General features: G+C 46.2%; 1 protein-coding gene across 16 annotated transcripts in view; it reads left to right on the top strand.

The window, feature by feature from the left end:
* LOC124553717 (zinc finger protein 708-like) overlaps nt 1-19,431 on the top strand; it is a 117,913-nt gene that overhangs the window by 39,895 nt on the left and 58,587 nt on the right. The gene's annotated exons all lie outside the window — the stretch shown is intronic.

Genomic DNA, 19,431 nt, shown 5'->3' with positions numbered 1-19,431 from the left:
ACTATAAAACACACAGAGAAAGCAATATATCTAACTTGCTATTGTTATGATGTTTCACCAGTGGAGGCTAATGCATTACTGTGCTGTGTAGCTGTTCATTCAAAAGAATTAAGCTGTGTAACAGACCACATATACACTTTAAAGTTACTAAAATATGGGATTGCACCTTTTGACTAGAACAACATGGAAGGAATGTAATCAAGAAATAGAGAGGGGGAGGGGGAGGAGGAGAGCGAGAGGAGTGCTACATATGTAACTTGATTCTGAAAAAGCCCAATTAAATTACGGTATTCTTAGCAGTTGAATAAAATACAGGCTTAATCTTTGTTTCAAGTAACGGAAATGTAATGCGTACATGCTAATTGGTTTTGATTGCTATGGGTGTTGTTTCAGCCAGAATTTGGCTGCTCAATAATGCTACATTCGAGGAGCAGAGATTTTTGACTAAACAAGGTCATGAAAGTTAGCCCGAAGTAAAGTTACATATTTTTGGTTAAAGATAAATGGAAGGAGTAACTATCACTGCAAAATAAATTTTTATTCATATCTAATCTCTACATGTCAAATATGCTTGTGTTGTCCATTGTTTTGGACATGTCCAAGGGGACAGACAGTATTTTGATCCTGCAACCACAATGACTCAGGGGACAAAGTAGAGACATGGGTTATCTGTCGGCATCAATTTACATAAATGGGGAGTGTTGTTAGACACTGTAAAGGACAATACTACTACTTCAATAGCAGCAGGTGAGTTTCTCACACTTGTAACTTCGCAGCTGCGAGAGGCAGTTAGGTTGAGATGACGACTTCGACATGGTGCTACTTGCACGTTGATAGCTTTCTTTTTTATTGTAGTCATAGCTCCTTTCAATTCTGACATCTTAACTGAGCAACTGTCACAGCCTATACCCACACAGTTCTCCAGGGTCAGAGAAAGGCTTTCCATTCTCCTTAGAATTGTAGTACCTATACTTCACCAGTAATGCTACGCTCATCATCTTAACACACTTGAGGTTCATCTTCCACTACAATCCGTGTCTTTATTGATATCAATGAAACTCAAAGAATCTTTCGTGTAATTTGCCATCACCATCAACATATCTTGCAGCTAAATTCAGTTGGGCAGTGTGTGCTATGTCCATAGCCTCACCGAAGAGTATCCTGTTATAATGATAATCTTTGATTTCCTCCAGTAATCTCGATAACATCACTGTTTCACAGCATGAATTAAGTTCCTTACACATTGTTTTACATATGTAAGTGGCATTCGCTTAAGTGGTCTCAAGGTGATGGTTTAGTTGCAAGTCTCCAGTGTCAATTCTAAATCTTACAAGAGCTCTAAAGTTTCCCATGTTACTCACTATACTTTCACGATCATTATCGTTTTCTAATAGACTTCCATCATCTGTATGACCACGCAGGGGAATATTTTGATTTCCATGAAATATGATTGTTTTTATTATAGGTACAAGATGGTCTCTGTTTTCTCTAATTGATTTATGACATCAGGTTTGCATTCCTAGTGTAGTGATTTAATTTTGCATCTGTTGGTGCTTTAATGTGGTACTTGAGCTGAGAGTGAGTCTCGAGGTCACCATATTTATCAGTAAGTTTGGCAAACTTTGTTTGTGGTTCAGTCACAATTTTCTTGGTGATAATGGATTTCTTTCCTCCAGCCATTTTATTATTCACAAAAAGTGAACAGTTAGTGCAGAGAAGTCCCTTTTTAACTTGTGAGAACACAAGCTGTGGATGGATACTGTTTAAAATAATTATCTTGCACTTGCTTACGTTCAACTCGCCCTTCATTGTTGTGCTCAGAAGTAGGAAAGACAACTTTTTCCAGGTTTCATTGGAGCTGTGAGAAGCTTGTGTTTTATATCATCAGTAATATACGGATTGTAATACATCCTATTAAATGCCAATATCTGTGTGTTTAAAGGAATCGGTTGATGAACTTCGTTGTGGAAGTTTCGACGAAATGCTGGTTTGTGCCTTTACATCTGGTGGTGTTTTTTGCGGCTGAATGGTGACCAGAATCATCAGATGTGTCTACTTTTTTTTTCTTTATTACATACCAATCCATTTTATTATATTGTTATGATGTAGGTAAATTACATGCAAATTATTCACGAATAAACACTTTATTCGCACTGAAAATTGCAACACTGGTACACTTAGCACTGAAACACACTCAGTCACGCTCCCCATATTTCTAATATCACTAAGCACAATACTGACTGAAGTCCATGGTAATAGCCAATATTGCAGTTGCTCACTTTTAATCACTTCGAAGTTATGGCGAAGATGGTAGCTTTCAAACTGACTACCTGCTTCTCATATGTGGCTCGGTTGTTTTGAGAACATTCACTGCCAGAATGTCAAATGTACTTTTGGCCACTTCTAAGTCACACTGGTGATGTTGCCCTCTGAGCTAGGTTTTCAACAGATGCTTGTCTGTCACGTGGTAGTGGCAGCTACAGCAGGGTTAAGATTAATGAAATAATTAGTAAATGAGGGCAAGGCTCTCACATTACCACAAACAAGGAAAAGCTAAATGCTGATAGAGAAAAGCTTACAATATTGGTTTCCACACAGAAAGACAGAGTAAAAGGAAATTAACACAAATATATTTATGCACCTGCTAATATTGCTACTGCAGAAGTGCTGTATTTGTTCTGCACACATTGTACCACTCAGTTAGCTTTTTTCACACACATGCCATGAGAACCTTTCGGTTGAGTGGCCCAAAAACAAAATTTCTTATGCCACTGCTTTTATAGGGATACATTTGAGATACTGGATATTGTGGATGCAGAGAAAGTCCACCCATCAGATAGGAGATTTCACAAAAATCATGGAAGAACAAATACGGATGTAACAAGAGGGAAATTGCTGTAAACTTCACTTTGGTGGCTTGCATGGATATTCACTGACAGCTGTAATAGTACCAAGAGTGTGACTGCATAATTACACCACTTGACTGAGAAAAGTGGTGGAGAGTAAACCAGCTGTGAATTTGTACTCTACTGCACATAAAACAAGTGGTCACTGCTTTTTACATCAAAGGCTATTCCTTGTGCCTGTTCATTATAGTGGAAAATTTATCTTTAGTTTTGAGGTACTAGCACAAATACCATAGGTGTCCAAAGGGCATATATGTGAATTGTTCTCTGTGACTTCTGAAGGATTGTTAGTGGTGCAAGCCAAACGATTATATTCATTTTTATTTGTAAAAATTTAGGACAAATTCACAATTACATTCAATTGTAAGATAATTAAATTTGTAACTGACATAGCATCCATAATTCACATCACTACCGTGACTGTGACACTGGAGAGAAGCAGAAAGTTGTCATGATATCTTATATGTTTTATATTTTGTATAATAATATGGCATTGATTTTCAGAAGGAAAGAAGTTTTATTTAAATAAAATTAGTGGACTTCTTGGCTTCAGCTGGGTATGCATTTACTCCAGTTCTAACCTCCTCGACCGCCATTACATTTCACTCCATTCTCTGTCCATGTCCCACCCCTCCGCCCCGGGGGCCTTTTAGGGTGATTCATTGGCTGAAAAGGTCAAGGTGGTGGTACACTGATGTGATGTGAAATCGTAGATCTCTTCCCCCCCCCCCCCCACCCCCCACCCCCCCCCCCCACCCCCATCCCACCCCTCTCCCTGTGGTGCTTAGTGTCTGGAATTTGGGCACATGTTTGCATTGCAGCACTAACCTCATCTGTAGAGACTGTGGATGAGTGTCGCCTGCAAATGCTCAGTGTGCCTCTCTCCACATCTGTGTTGACTGTGGAGAGCACCACACTCCCTGCTCACCAGATTACACTGTTCTCTAGAGAGTGAAGAAGGTACAAGAGTACAAGACTCAGGACAAACCTACTGACAAAGAGGCCGAAAGGAAGTACAAGCATTTGCCCCCAGCATGTACACAATGTCATATGCTACAGCTACAAAGACATTTCCCCTTTGCTGATGGTACTCTGGCCTGTTACTCTTTCTGTAGTGGGCCCCTCAGGGCCACTGAACCATCCTTGCACCCCTGTTGGTTTGGGGGATCCCCTTTTGCTGCTTTTTCCACACCTTCTTTGGGATCGATAGCTTCCCATACACCAGGGACATTTGTCCCCACCTCCCAGCCTGAGATGAATAAGCTTCTTCTGGCTTCTCTTGCAAGTAAGAGGTCCTTGGGGTCATTTCCTTCGCTGGGTTGTACTGGTCTACAACTGGACACCAGCAAGTGCTAAAGGAACTACAAACTGTTGGTCACACAGCTTCATGATCATCATCTTTACCTGAAACTGATTCAGAGAAGTCCTTGGCATAATCAAAATCCTGTAAGGAGAGAAGACAAGAAAAGTGTTTTAAGGAGGAGGATGACCTTCCAGTGGTCCCCCATACTAGCAGATCCACCTGTTCAACTCCTGTGGCCAAGGCAGAGATTCCAGCAACCCCTGAGGCCCTAGTTTGAACCACACAATGGTACCCAGAAAGGAGTTCACACATATGTTCTGGATACTCTGTATATCAAACTTTTGCCTCTTGATACAACTTTGGAGGCTGTGGTTGTTCAGGTAAGTGCATTCGGCATAGTACGATCTGCAGTGTTTACCTCCCTCCTGATGATAAAGTATCTCATGAGATATTGTTTGCATTGATTTCTCAGCCCCCCCCCCCCCCCCCCCCCCCCGGCCCCCATATTCTCTAATCTTGGGCAATTTCAATACATATAACCCTTTGTGAGCTTTAACCATGATCACTGGCCATCATAAGGACCTCGGAGTCTGACTGGCACAACTTGATTTGCCTCTTAAATACTAATACCCCCCTCACGTTTTTGGCATGGCACACCGAGTGTTCTTGGTCATTAACCTTTTCATATACAGCGCTTGGCTTCTCCCATCCATCCACTGGGGAGTTCATGACGACCTGTGTAGGTAGGGACCATTCCACAATCTTCCTGTCCCTCCCCCAGCATAACTGCCCTGGATGCATGACCAGATGGGGTCTCAACATTGCTGACTTAAGTGCTTTTGCCTTTGCTGTCGGCCTTGACTCCCCGCCGCATGGAGGCATCAACAAGGCAGCCCAGAATATAATTACAGCCATTCATTTGGCAAGTGATTTAGCAATCCTCTGTTCTTTGGGCCTGCTCTGACGAGAGATTACCTTGGCGGTCATCAGAGAGTGCAGAGGCCATTAGTGATAGTAGGCAGGCTCTCCAGTACCATAAGTGGCACCAATTGGTGGAGCATCTTATTTACTTTAAGTGGCTTCATGCCCAGTTCTGCCACCTGATGAAATAATAAAAAGAAGAATGCTGGGAGCAGCATGTTTCAACCATCAGACCACGTACCTCCTCTCTTCATGTTATCAAGCAGTGGGTAGAGCAAAAGCAATTATCTTTTACTACATGCCACCTGGAGCTGTATAAAGCTCCATTCATTGAGTGGGGATTCATCAGTGTCCTAGTCCTCTGTGCTGATACAGCACCAGGGCCAGGTCACATCCACAACCAAATGATCAAGCACCTATCAGTGGATTGTCAGCATCATATCCTTGCCATCTGTAACTGGATCTGGAGCGAGGGCCAGTTCCCATCGTAACAATTAGAAAGTATCGTTGTCACAGTGCTGAAATTGGGTAAGCTCCTTTAGAGATGAGCAGTTATCACCCAGTAAGTGTCACCAATGTTCTCCGTAAATTGCTTGAATGCGAAGTGAGCTGGCAGCTGTGTGGCTCCTTGAGTCTCGGGGTCTTCTGGCTGCATCCCAGTGTGGTTTTCACCAAGGCTGTTCCACTACAGACAATCTGGTTTGCCTGCAGTCTGCCAGCCAATCAGCTTTTTCCCAATGTCAATGCATTACAGCCATCTTCTTTGACTAGCAAAAGCTGTATGACAGCTGGAGGTGATGCTATATCCTTGCTGCCTTACGCAAGTGGGGTCTGTGGGATCCACACCCAATTTTTATGTAGAATTTCCTGTCACAGTGTATGTTCTGGCTTCTAGTTGGTGCTTCCCGCAGAACTCCACATATCCAAGAGAATGAAGTCCTGCAGGGCTCTGTACTGAGTGTCCTTGTCTTTCTACAAGCCATCAGCGGTCACCTCCAGCTGTGAGGTCATCAGTATCACCAACCTTACATGCTGACTATTTGGGCCTCTTACTATTGCTCCTCTAGTGTGGGTGTCATTGAATGTAGACTGCAAGGCACCATATGAAAGATGCTGTCATGGGCACTGACCCATGGATTTTGGTTTTCAGGTGCCAAGACCTATGTCATGGTTTTCTGTCAACATGGTATGGTTCATCCACAACCAGAACTTTATCTTCCTGACAAACTACTCAATGTGGCAGGAACTTACTGCTTTTTAGGACTGGTCTTTGTTTCTTAGTTGACATGAGTTCCCAGTATTTTTCAGTGTAAGTGAAAGTGCTTGCTGCACCTCAGTACACTTTATCACGCGAGTAACACCAGCAGGGGTGCATAGTGCACTACCCTTCTGCAGCTTTACAAAGCCATGATACAACCCTGTATTGGTTATGGGAGTCTGGTATATGGTTCGGCATCATCCTCAGCATTGTGGATACAGGATCTGATGCACCACTGTGGTGTTTGATTTGCAACAGGAGCCTTTTGAACTAGTCCTGTGGACAGCTTATGTATGGAGGCTGGGGTCCATTCATTGTGTATCAAGAGCCAACAGCAGCTTCTCAGTTATGCTACCTATGTTTGCGACTCTCCTAAGCATCCAAACTATCATCCCCTCTTTCCAAACATGGAAACCCATCTTCCATAATGGCGGCCTGGATAAGGGATTTTGATCACATTCCACACTGTCCCTCACCTCTGAACTCCAGTTACTTCTTCCTCCACCTCTCCTCTGGGCCCACTCATGTACACCTATGTGGGGAACCCATTGGTCACAGCTTTGTTTTCCCCCCAGGGGGTCCACAACTCTTTTGTGGACACGTGCGTAGCGAGCACGGAACCCCGAGCTAATGTGGCCCTCCTTCCTTTCCGGGCTGCATACCTTCCCTTTCCTTTCCGCATCCCTCCCCGTCCCCCATCTTCGCCCCCCCCCCCTCACCTCTGGCTCTTTCCTTCCCTTTCTCCCCCTCTGGGAGTATGGTTTGTGCCTACGTCCGGAGACGGACGCTCGAAACTGTTCCAAATTCCTTGTTTTATAAACTTGCAAGTCCTCGTCCATCCTCTGTCCTTCTCTTTTCCTTCCCTCTTCTCCTTGCCCTTTTCTCCGCTGCGGCGTTTGAGACCCCCTCTTCTTTCCTTTCCCTTTCTCTTTTTTCCTCCCTGTGCGTGTCTGAAGGCCGACCCACGCACTTCCATGCGTAGCCGGTGATGGGGTAACGCGTAATTCCCCGCCCCGGGTAGACAGGTAGGACACGTACGTACCTCCTGGTAACGGCCAGGCCCAGGGAGGGGTGATTACCCGAGCTGATACCTTCCGAAAGTGCCGATTGGTCCCTCCGTCCGTTTGTCGGGAGGTGTGACCTGAGGTGTGAACAATCACCTAAGGCGGGTGTGCCCTCGGTGAGGGCCCCCACAAGGGAGGAGCGCGCCATCGGAGACGCCGGTAATCATGGGGGATTCTTCCGCAATGGTTTCCTCACCTTCCACTATGTCTGCTCACAAACGTAAGTTCACTGAGTCTCAGCCACAGACAGTTCTTCCATCGTTGCCACAGTTCCTTGTTGTTTCTCGGTCTGACGAAGGTCACGACTTTTCCACGGTAAACCCTTTCATTATTCAGAAAGGTGTTGACGCAATTGCGGGTCCTGTAAAGTCTTGTTCCAGATTACGGAATGGCACCCTGTTGTTAGAAACACACAGTGCCCTCCAGGCTCAAAAATTGCTGCGTACTTCTCTGCTCCACACCTTCCCTGTCTGGGTGGAACCGCACCGTACCTTAAATTCCTCGCGTGGAGTCGTTTATACACGCTCCCTCGATGGATTGTCTGACGAAGAAATTCAGCACTACCTGTCTGACCAGGGCGTAACAGCTGTTCATAGAGTTATGAAAAGGGTTGACACGAACATCATTCCAACCCACACTGTCTTCTTGCCATTTGACAAAGTTCAACTCCCATCGAAAATCAAAGCAGGCTATGAGATAATTTCCGTTCGCCCTTACGTCCCAAACTCTACGCGTTGCTATCGGTGTCAGCGGTTCAATCACACCAGCCAGTCCTGTTCCAATCCGGCCAAATGTGTTACGTATGGCAAGGATGCCCATGAGGGTGCTTGTCCACCTCCATCCCCTCGCTGCATCAACTGTATGGGTGACCACGCTGCTTCCTCTCGAGATTGCCCCGTTTTTAAGGATGAAAACCTCATCCAGGAAATAAGAGTGAAGGAAAAGGTGTTGACCTTTGCTGCTCAAAAATTATTCGCCAGTCGACAGCCCACCATGCCTCAGACAGGAAAATACAGCACTGTCCTTGCTTCTCCTCGGCCAATAAAGGAGGCTGCCACGCAGACTTGCGACCTCACCTTTAGTACTACGGTCGTCAGATCGGCCAGCGCAAAGATCGCCCGTTCAACCTCACCACTTTTGCCTGCCCACTCTATGGCTCACCCTTCGTCGGGTTCTGCTAAATCTCGAGCCCAAAAGTCAGACGCCAAGTCTTCAAAAAAAGAGCATTCTCGTGAAGAGTTTTTACGTACAGCAACTTCACAACCATCGGTTCCTCCTTCATCTAAACATCATACTTCCAAGAAGGCTACGAAGAAACACAGTTCCTCTCCTTCTCCGCCAAGGCGTGTCCCATCTACAGCACCACCTGGCGGAAATCGCCCTCGGCTGTCTTCTGTGTCGCCGAGGCGCACTGCTGGTGGCCGGTCAACCGGCCGATCGCTGGTGGCAGGAGCTGCTCCTGACCAACCTATGGATCAGGATCTTCTGCCTTCGACTGAATGCCATTCCATGCTGTCGGTCGCAAGCTCTGAGCAGTCGTTGTGTTGACAGCACCCTTGGTCACGTTCCTCCATTTTCTGTTCACCCTATGTCCATTATCCACTGGAATATCCGCGGCATTCGAGCCAATCGGGATGAATTGTCGATCCTCTTACGATCCTACTCGCCGGTCATCTTTTGTCTTCAGGAAACAAAGCTGCGTCCCCATGACCGCTTTGTTCTCCCTCACTTTCAGTCAGTCCGATATGACCTCCCCTCTGTTGAAGGCACTCCAGCCCATGGAGGACTCATGATTCTGCTCCATGATACTCTCCATTATCACCCAATCCCCTTAAACAGTTCCTTCCAAGCTGTCGCCGTCCGTCTTTCCCTTTCCGGATACACGTTCTCTCTTTGTACGGTATACATTCCATCATCCACACCAATGGCACGAGCTGATCTCCTTCATCTTCTTGATCAGCTTCCACCCCCCTATTTGCTGGTTGGGGATTTCAATGCCCATCACCCGCTTTGGGGATCTCCGCATCCTTGTCCACGTGGCTCACTATTGCTAGACTTCTTCCACCAAGCGGATCTAGTCTGCCTCAACACTGGGGTCCCCACATTTTTGTCTGCCTCCACGACAAATTTATCTCATTTGGACCTTGCGGTCGGTACTGTTCCGCTAGCTCGGCGCTTCGAATGGTTCGCCCTTGATGATACCCACTCGAGTGACCACTTTCCATGTGTTCTTAGACTGCAGCCTCAACTGCCATATATGCGCTCGCGACGCTGGAAGTTCGCCCAAGCCGATTGGACACTTTTTTCGTCTCTAGCGACATTCGATGACCGTCGCTTTCCCAGCGTCGACGATGAGGTCACACATTTTACCGACGTTATTCTCACAGCTGCGGAACGTTCAATACCACGCACTTCCGAATTGCCCCGGCGCCCCCCAGTTCCTTGGTGGAACGAGGCATGCCGTGACGCAATACGTGAGCGGCGACGTGCTCTTCGCATTTTCCGTCACCATCCAACTTTGGCCAACTGTATCCGATATAAGCAGCTCCGTGCGCGATGCCGTCGCGTCATCCGCGATAGCAAGAAGGCGAGCTGGAAATTCTTTATTAGCTCATTTAACACCTTCACTCCCTCCTCGGAAGTTTGGAGTCGGCTTCGACGGTTCTCAGGCGCGCCTAGTTTCTCGCCGGTCTCTGGGCTCACTGTCGCGCATGATACCTTAGTGGACCCCGTCGCAATTTCCAACTCATTGGGTCAGCACTTTGCTGAGATTTCGAGCTCTTCAAACTACCCGCCAGCGTTTCTCCTGAAGAAACGTGCAGCGGAAGTGCGACATCTTGCTTTCTCCTCTCAAAATCACGAAAGCTACAATACTGTTTTCTCCATGCGGGAACTCCAACATGCCCTCTCTTCTTCTCGCTCCTCCGCCCCAGGACCGGATGGTATCCATGTCCAAATGTTGCTGCATTTATCAACCCATAGTCTGCGTTACCTCCTTTGCCTTTATAATAGAATTTGGACCGACAGTACCTTTCCCAGGCAATGGCGGGAAGCTATTGTCGTTCCCGTTCCGAAACCTGGAAAGGACAAACATCTCCCCTCTAGCTATCGCCCCATTTCTCTCACAAGTAGTGTCTGTAAGGTTTTGGAGCGTATGGTGAATTACCGTTTAGCTTGGTGGCTGGAATCCCGCAGTCTTTTAACACCAGCCCAATGCGGATTCCGAAAGCATCGTTCTGCAGTTAACCATCTTGTTGCTCTCTCCACGTATATCATGAACAATTTTCTCCGGAAACGCCAAACGGTAGCAATATTTTTTGATCTGGAGAGAGCATACGATACCTGTTGGAGGACAGGCATCCTCCGCACACTGTTCTCTTGGGGCTTTCGAGGCCGGCTGCCCCTTTTTCTTTGCGAATTTATGGCAGAGCGCACATTTAGGGTGCGGGTGAACACTACTCTCTCCCGTACTTTCTCCCAAGAAAACGGGGTACCCCAGGGCTCCGTGCTGAGTGTTGTACTGTTCGCCGTCGCCATTAATCCAATTATGGATTGTCTCCTTCCTGATGTCTCGGGCTCCCTCTTTGTGGACGATTTTGCGATCTACTACAGCTCTCAACGGACCAGCCTTCTTGAAAGACGTCTTCAAGGATGTCTCGATCGCCTCCACTCGTGGAGCATCGAAACCGGCTTCCGTTTCTCACCTAGTAAGACCGTTTGTGTTAATTTTTGGCGACGTAAGGAGTTTCTTCCGCCCTCCTTACATCTAGGTCCTGTCAACCTTCCGTTTTCCGACGTCGCTAAATTCTTGGGTCTTATGTTTGACAGAAAACTGTGCTGGTCCTCCCACGTTTCCTATCTTTCGGCTCGCTGTCTGCGTTCCCTTAACACCCTTTGTGTCCTGAATGGTACCTCCTGGGGAGCGGACCGAGTGGTCCTTCTCCGCCTCTATCGCGCCTTAGTGCGCTCGAAATTGGATTATGGAAGCATAGTCTACTCCTCTGCTCGGCCGTCTATTCTTCGGCGTCTCGACTCTATCCACCACCGTGGATTACGTTTAGTGTCTGGAGCTTTTTACACCAGCCCTGTGGAAAGCCTTTATGCTGCGACTGCTGAACCTCCGCTGTCCAATCGGCGGGCAGTCCTTCTGAGTCGTTATGCTAGCCATCTGTCTTCCATGCCTGCTAATCCAGCCCATGACCTTTTTTTCGACGCCTCCTTTGATGTAGGGTATGCAGGCCGCTCCTCCTCCCTACTACCCCCGGGAGTCCGCTTCCGTCAACTGCTCCATTCTCTTTCCTTCCGCTTTCCTAAAACCACCTTGACAACCTGGGGTACAGCACCGCCTTGGCTCCGTCCCCGGATCGACTTGCTCCGAGACCTATGTCAATTTCCCAAGGATGGTACCCCTCCACTTGTTTATCGTCGGGCATTTGCTGCTCTATGTGCACAAATGACGGACGTCACATTTATTTACACCGACGGCTCGAAAACATCGTTAGGTGTAGGGAGTGCCTATATTGTTGGCGACACCCCAAATCACTTCCGGCTTCCTGACCAATGTTCAGTTTATACTGCGGAGCTTTACGCTGTTCTCCAGGCTGTCCACTACATCTGCCGCCATCAGCGGATACAGTACGTAATCTGCTCAGATTCTCTCAGCTCTCTCCTAAGTCTCCAAGCTCTTTACCCTGTGAACCCTCTGGTCCACCGGATTCAGGACTCTGCGCCTGCTCCACCTGGGGGGTGTCTCGGTGGCGTTCGTCTGGCTCCCGGGACACGCTGGTATCTGTGGGAATGAGGCGGCCGATATAGCGGCCAAGGCTGCAGTCTCTCTTCCTCGGCCAGCTATTCAGTCACTTCCCATTACCGATCTACGGAGCGGTTTATGTCGCCAAGTTGCTCATTTATGGCATGCGCATTGGTCAACACTTCCTCATAATAAATTGCGGGAAGTGAAAGCCCTTCCTTGCGCTTGGACCTCTTCCTCCCGAACGCGTCGTCGGGAGGAGGTAATTTTAGCTAGACTCCGGATAGGGCACTGTCTTTTTATCCATCGACATCTTTTAAGTGGCGATCCTCCCTCACTCTGTCCCCACTGCTCTCAGCTGTGGACGGTCAGACACCTTTTAAATGAGTGCCCCTATTTTAATCCATTACGCTCCCGTCTACAGCTATCGCCTGATCTATCGTCGATTGTAGCAGATGACACGCGCTCAGCCGACCGCGTTCTCCAGTTTATTAGTGACAGTGAAATGACGTCAGTCATTTGAAGCTTTTTTTGGGGACAACCAACCCCTTTCTATAGTGGATTTTTAAGCATTCCTTCTGCCTTTAGTTTCTCAAATTTTATGACTTTGTTCCCATTGCTGCTGGTTTTAAATTTCGTTTTTTCCTGTTTCCTACGTCACGGGCTGGGCGCTAATGACCATAGAAGTTTTGCGCCCTAAAACCACAAAAAAAAAAAAACAGCTTTGTTTTGACCCATCATGAGGTCCAAAAGACATGGACCCTCCTGAGGCCCTCTGCCACCAATTTTTCTCCATCCTTGGTACATCCTGGAGTTCAGCAGTAGTCTATACTATTTGCTTAATGGTTGCTGATCACATAGGCTTTGCTTACACTGTCATGGGTCCTACTGAATTGTCTTCCCTGCTGGAAGCTGTAGAGTTTGTAGCCATCTCTCATGCTCTTGAGTATATGCTTTCCTCCACTGGTGGGTCCTTCATCTGCAGCAACCCCTTGACCAGTTTTAAAGCTTTCAAGCAGTATTACCCTCAGCATACCTTGGTCATTGCTAACCAGTATTCCCAGTATGCCCTTCAGCACTGTGGATGCTCAGTGATGATTGTTTGGACTCTGGATCACATTGGGATCCCTAGGAACAAAGTTACTGATAGCTTGCCCAAACGGGCTACCGGTAAACTGGCTCTGGTAATCAGTATTCTGGAAACAGACATCTGATCAGTATCACACCGTCAAGTTTTAGGAACCTGAAATGTGGAATGAATCACTGTGACTTCAAACAACCTGTGATAAGGAGACTATGAATCTATGGAGGTCCTCCATGCAAGCCCCTCACAAGCATTCTACCATACTCTGCCAGCTCCACATGAGCTGTATCTGGTGGTCTCACAGTCATCTCCTCCAGTACCACACCACTGTCGTCATTCCGGTTCAACAGTGGTCTACATTTTGCTGTACTGTCCAACCTAGCCTCCCTGTGGCATAATCTTAATCTCCCTGACTTACTACCCCTGATGCCTCAGTGGCTGACTTAGTTTTATATAATAAATTCATGAGGAGGGCTTTTACCACTCTCTTCAAGGGAGGGCAACTTAACCTTATCGGCACATTCAGGGGTTGGCAGAACACTCTGTTGCCCCCTCTGCCCAGACCAGGCTGTGGCTGGCTAGACTTGGTTGACCAGCCCGGTTCTCACCCTACCTGCTCTTTTACTCTTCTTCCCCCCTCTCCCATTAATCTTTCGTCTCTGTACTTCTCTTGCCCTGTCTATGTTGCTAGTCTTTCCGAGGCAGTTTCTGAGTGGAGTACCTCTGGTAAGTGGTGGGGACTGGGGGATATATGTCCCCTCATTGCTTTCTGCTCTCTGGTGCTTCTGGCTGCTCCCTAAATGGGGCACCTTGGCCTGCCTTTCGTCCTCTGTCTCCTGTTTTTCTTTTTGTCCCTTATATCAGTTTCATAGACATCGGGTTTTTCTTCCTCTGGATTGTGTGTGGTAGGCTTTCTCTTACAACAGTCATGTAGACCTGCCTACCTGTTTGAGAAAGAAGGGATGTATCACCCAGTAGTTTGGTGCCTTTAATCGTTCAATCAGCCAACCACCTCTGTCCATCTGCCACCCCTCTCTGTCCATCTGTTTCTGCCACCCCTCTCTCTCTCTGTCTGTTTTTCTTCTGTTCCTTTCTCCACATCATCCTGCCCACCTCCATAGGAGGTTGCTGTTTCTTACCTTCTTAGTATTTTAGTCTAGATCTGATGGATCTGAGCATAATGTAAGTTTTCACACAAGCACTGTATTGTGCAGGAAGTGTAGTAAGAATGTCATGACACAAATATGGGGTATTAAAGCTAAATTTCCATGGATGGTGAACAATTGTAACCTATGATACCAGCAATTTTCAAAAATGTTTGTGGTCTTCCAGTTGACTCTAGTTAGCTGTGTTATTTGTAGGTTATTACCAATAGTATTTTAACAGCACTTGTAACAAGCATATCTTTACAAACCATTACCTTTGCATTAATTTTTTTTAATGATTGTATGTAATGAATGCCTTAAGTACATATTTGGTGCCAACAGAGCAAGGAGGACTTCCTTCTACATCTACATAACTACTCTACAATTAACATTTAAGTGCTTGGCAGAGGGTTCATCGAACCACAATCATACTATCTCTCTACCATTCCACTCCCGAACAGCGCACAGGAAAAACAAACACCTAAACCTTTCTGTTCGAGCTCTGATTTCTCTTTTTATTTTGATGATCATTCCTCCCTATATAGGTTGGGCTCAACAAAATATTTTCGCATTCGGAAGAGAAAGTTGGTGACAGGAATTTCGTAAATAGAATGACTTCCATCCCAACTCACGTATCATATCTGCCACACTCTCTCCCCTATTATGTGATAATACAAAATGAGCTGCCCTTTTTTGCAGCCTTTCGATGTCCTCCGTCAATCCCACCTTGTAAGGATCCCACACCGTGCAGCAATAGTCTAACAGAGGACGAATGAGTGTAGTGCAAGCTGTCTCTTTAGTGGACTTGTAGCATCTTCTAAGTGCCCTGCCAATGAAACGCAACCTTTGGCTCGTCTTCCCCACAATCTTATCTATGTGGTCTTTCCAACAGAAGTTGTTCGTGATGTTGACACCCAGGTACTTAGTTGAATTGACAGCCTTGAGAATTGTACTGTTTATCGAGTAATCGAATTCCAACGGATTTCTTTTGTAACTCATGTGGATCACCTCACACTTTTCGTTATTTAGCGTCAACTGCCAACTGCCACACCATACAGCAATCTTTCCTAAATCGCTTTACAACTGATACTGGTCTTCGGATGACCTTACTAGATGGTAAATTACAGCATCATCTGCGAACAAGCTAAGAGAACTGCTCAGATTGTCACCCAGGTCATTTATATAGATCAGGAACAGCAGAGGTCCCAGGACGCATCCCTGGAGAACACCTGATATCACTTCAGTTTTACTCGACGATTTGCCGTCTATTACTACGAACTGCGACCTTCCTGACACGAAATCTCGATTCCAGTCGCACAACTGAGGTGATACCCCATAGGCCTGCAGCTTGATTAGAAGTCGCTTGTGAGGAACGGTGTCAAAAGCTTTCCGGAAATCCAGAAGTACGGAATCAACCTGAGATCCCCTGTCAATAGCGGCCATTACTTCGTGCGAATAAAGAGCTAGCTACGTTGCAGAAGAACGATGTTTTCTGAAACCATGCTGATCACGTATCAATAGATTGTTCCCTTCGAGGTGATTCATAATGTTTGAATACAGTATATGCTCCAAAACCCTACTGCAAACCGACGTCAATGATGTAGGTCTGTAGTTCGATGGATTACTCCTACTACCCTTCTTAAACACTGGTGTGACCTGTGCAGTTTTCCAATCTGTAGGTACAGAACTATCAGTGAGCGAGCGGTTGTATATGATTGCTAAGTAGGGAGCTATTGTATCAGCGTAATCTGAAAGGAACCCAATCGGTATACAATCTGGACCTGAAGACTTGCCCGAATCAAGCGATTTGAGTTGATTCGCAACCCCTAAGGTATCTACTTATAAGAAACTCATGCTAGCAGCTGTTTGTGTTTCAAATTCTGGAATATTCCATTCGCCTTCCCTGGTGAAGGAATTTCGGAAAACTGTGTTCATTAACTCCGCTTTAGCGGCACAGTCGTCAGTAACAGTACCATCGGCACTGCGCAGAGAAGGTATTGACTGCGTCTTGCCACTTGTGTACTTTACATACGACCAGAATTTCTTCGGATTTTCTACCAAATTTCGAGACAATGTTTCGTTGTGGAACCTATTAAAGGCATCTCACATTGAAGTCAGTGCCAAATTTCGCGCGTCTGTAAATTTTAGCCAATCTTCGGGATTTCGCATTCTTCTGAACTTCGCATGCTTTCTCTGTTGCCTCTGCAACAGCATTCAGACCTGTTTTGTGTACCATGGGGGATCAGTTCCATCTCTTACCAATTTATGAGGTATGAATCTCTGTTGCTGTTGCTACTATATTTTTGAATTTGAGCCACATCTCGTCTACATTTGCGTAGTCAGTTCGGAAGGAATGGAGATTGTCTCTTAGGAAGGCTTCTAGTGACACTTTATCCGCTTTTTTAAATAAAATTATTTTGCGTTTGTTTCTGGTGGATTTGGAAGAAACGGTATTGAGCCTAGCTACAACGACCTTGTGATCACTAATCCCTGTATCAGTCATGATGCTCTCTATTAGCTCTGAATTGTTTGTGGCTAAGAGGCCAAGTGTGTTTTCGCAACCATTTACAATTCGCGTGGGTTCGTGGACTAACTGCTCAAAATAATTTTCAGAGAAAGCATTTAGGACAATCTCAGAAGATGTTTTCTGCCTACCACTGGTTTTGAACAAGTATTTTTGCCAACATATCAAGGGAAGGTTGAAGTCCCCACCAACTATAGCCATATGAGTGGGGTAGTTATTTGTCACGAGACTCAAATTTTCTCTGAACTGTTCAGCAACTATATCATTGGAGTCTGGAGGTTGGTAGAAGGAGCCAATTATTAACTTAGTTCAGCTGTTAAGTATAACCTCCACCCATAGCAATTCACATGGAGTGTCTACTTCGACTTCACTACAAGATAAACCACTACTGACAGACACAAACACTCCACCACCAATTCTGCCTAATCGTATCTTTCCTGAACACCGTCTGAGACTTCGTAAAAATTTCTGCCGAACTTATTTCAGCCTTTAGCCAGCTTTCTGCACCTATAAAGATTTCAGCTTCTGTGCTTTCTATTAGCGCTTGTAGCTCAGGGACTTTCCCAGCACAACAACAACAATTTACAACTACGATTCTGACTGTTCCTTGATCCAAGCATGTCCTGTATTTGCCATGCACCCTTTGAGATTGCAGCCCACCCCGTACTTTCCCCGAGGCCTTCTAACCTAAAAAACCGCCCAGCCACACAGCCTCCACTACCGGTGTAGCTGTCAGCTGAGTGTAGTGAACTCCTGACCTATTCAGCGGAACCCGAAACCCCACCACCCTATGGTGCAAGTCAAGGAATCTGCAGCCAACATGGTCACAAAACCGTCTGAGCCTCTGATTCAGACCCTCCACCCGGCTCTGCACCAAAGGTCCGCAGTCGGTTCTGTCAACGGTGCTGCAGATGGTGAGCTCTGCCTTCATCTCGTAAGCAAGACTGGCAGCCTTCACCAAATAGATAGCCGCTGGAATCCAGAGAGAATTTCCGCAGATCCAAAGCGACACACGTCATTAGTGCCAACATGTGCCACCACCTGCAGCTGGCTGCACCCTGTGCTCTTCATGGCGTCCGGAAGGACCCTTTCCACATCAGGAATGACTCCATCCGGAATGCACACGGAGTGCACACTGGATTTCTTCCCCTCCTTAGCTGCCATATCCCTAAGGGGCCCCATTACGCGCCTAACATTGGAGCTCCCAACTACCAATAAACTCACCCTCTGCGATTGCCTGGACCTTGAAGGCCGAGAATCATCCTCTGAAACAGGGCAGGCAGCTGCATCTGGCTCAGCCAGAGCCAGTGCCTGAAACCTGTTTGTCAGACGCACCGGGGAGGCTTTCTGGTCAGCCTCCGGGGACATCTTTCGCTGCCTGCCACGCCTTGGAACAACCTCCCAATCAACCACAGGCGAGGGCTCAGTCCCACTGCAGGCAGCAACCGGGGCAACCACAGCGGCAGACCGATCTGGGGACAGACGGGACGAGGTTGACATCCCCGTGATACCTAAGTCCGGCTCCCCACAAGGGTGCCCATTGGCAACAGCCTCAAGCTGCGCGACCGTAGTCAGCGCCGCTTGCAGCAGTGAGTGAAGGGATGCCAACTCAGCCCTCATCCGAACACAGCAATCACAGTCCCTGTCCATTCTAATTGATGTTGAACAACAGTTACTGAAACACGAGTCTGTGCCTAGATAACACGCAAAGACACAACAAAGAAACACGCAAAGAATATATGAACTAACCTGTACAAATGCCTAACGACGCGCTACAATTTGCCTGAATTTATGATTACAGTAACTAAAACTCGAAATAACACCTCCTACACGAAACTTACATGTAATATAAGTAAGAATCTACGAAGTAAATACTAAACCGCGATACTACAACTCTCAAATACTATAATACGCCCAAAATTTATGAATTAAACAATGCAAGTATCCAAAAACATGCAAAGAAATTAAGAATTAAACTATGTAACAAATAAGTAAGCTAAGAGTATACGACTTGCTGCTGGCAGCTGCTTATCCAACGGCGACAGGGAGAAGAAATTGTTAATCTTGTTACATGCCTCTGTGTCACAGTGCTATAACAGATGATGTGGAACTATGATATGTGATTGGTATTTTGTAGAGTTCCCAGTCATTATTCACTGTTGTATTTACATCATTACTGACATCCTGCTTTCGCTGTATGTAATTCTGTATGATTTTCATCCAGTACAAATGATATAAATTTTAATTGTTTCCTAAAGAGCAGGCACTGAAAATACATGGTGTAAATAGCATTAAATTTGGTAAATTTTGCTGATAATGTGTGGAATGCCATATTCATTTGATTAATGAACAAAAGTCCTCTTGTTTATGGGTTTACAGCTGGAAGATTATTTGCATCTATTTATTACCTGAGCTTAATTTAGAAATGTTGCTGCACTCATATATAAAGTTCGTATGTTGGAGTACGACCACCCGA

This window comes from Schistocerca americana, chromosome 11, assembly GCF_021461395.2.
Source record: "Schistocerca americana isolate TAMUIC-IGC-003095 chromosome 11, iqSchAmer2.1, whole genome shotgun sequence".
Classification (NCBI taxonomy): Eukaryota; Metazoa; Arthropoda; class Insecta; order Orthoptera; family Acrididae; genus Schistocerca; species Schistocerca americana.
Note: the sequence above shows the minus strand (reverse complement) of the source record. Positions and strands in the feature narration are given on the sequence as shown.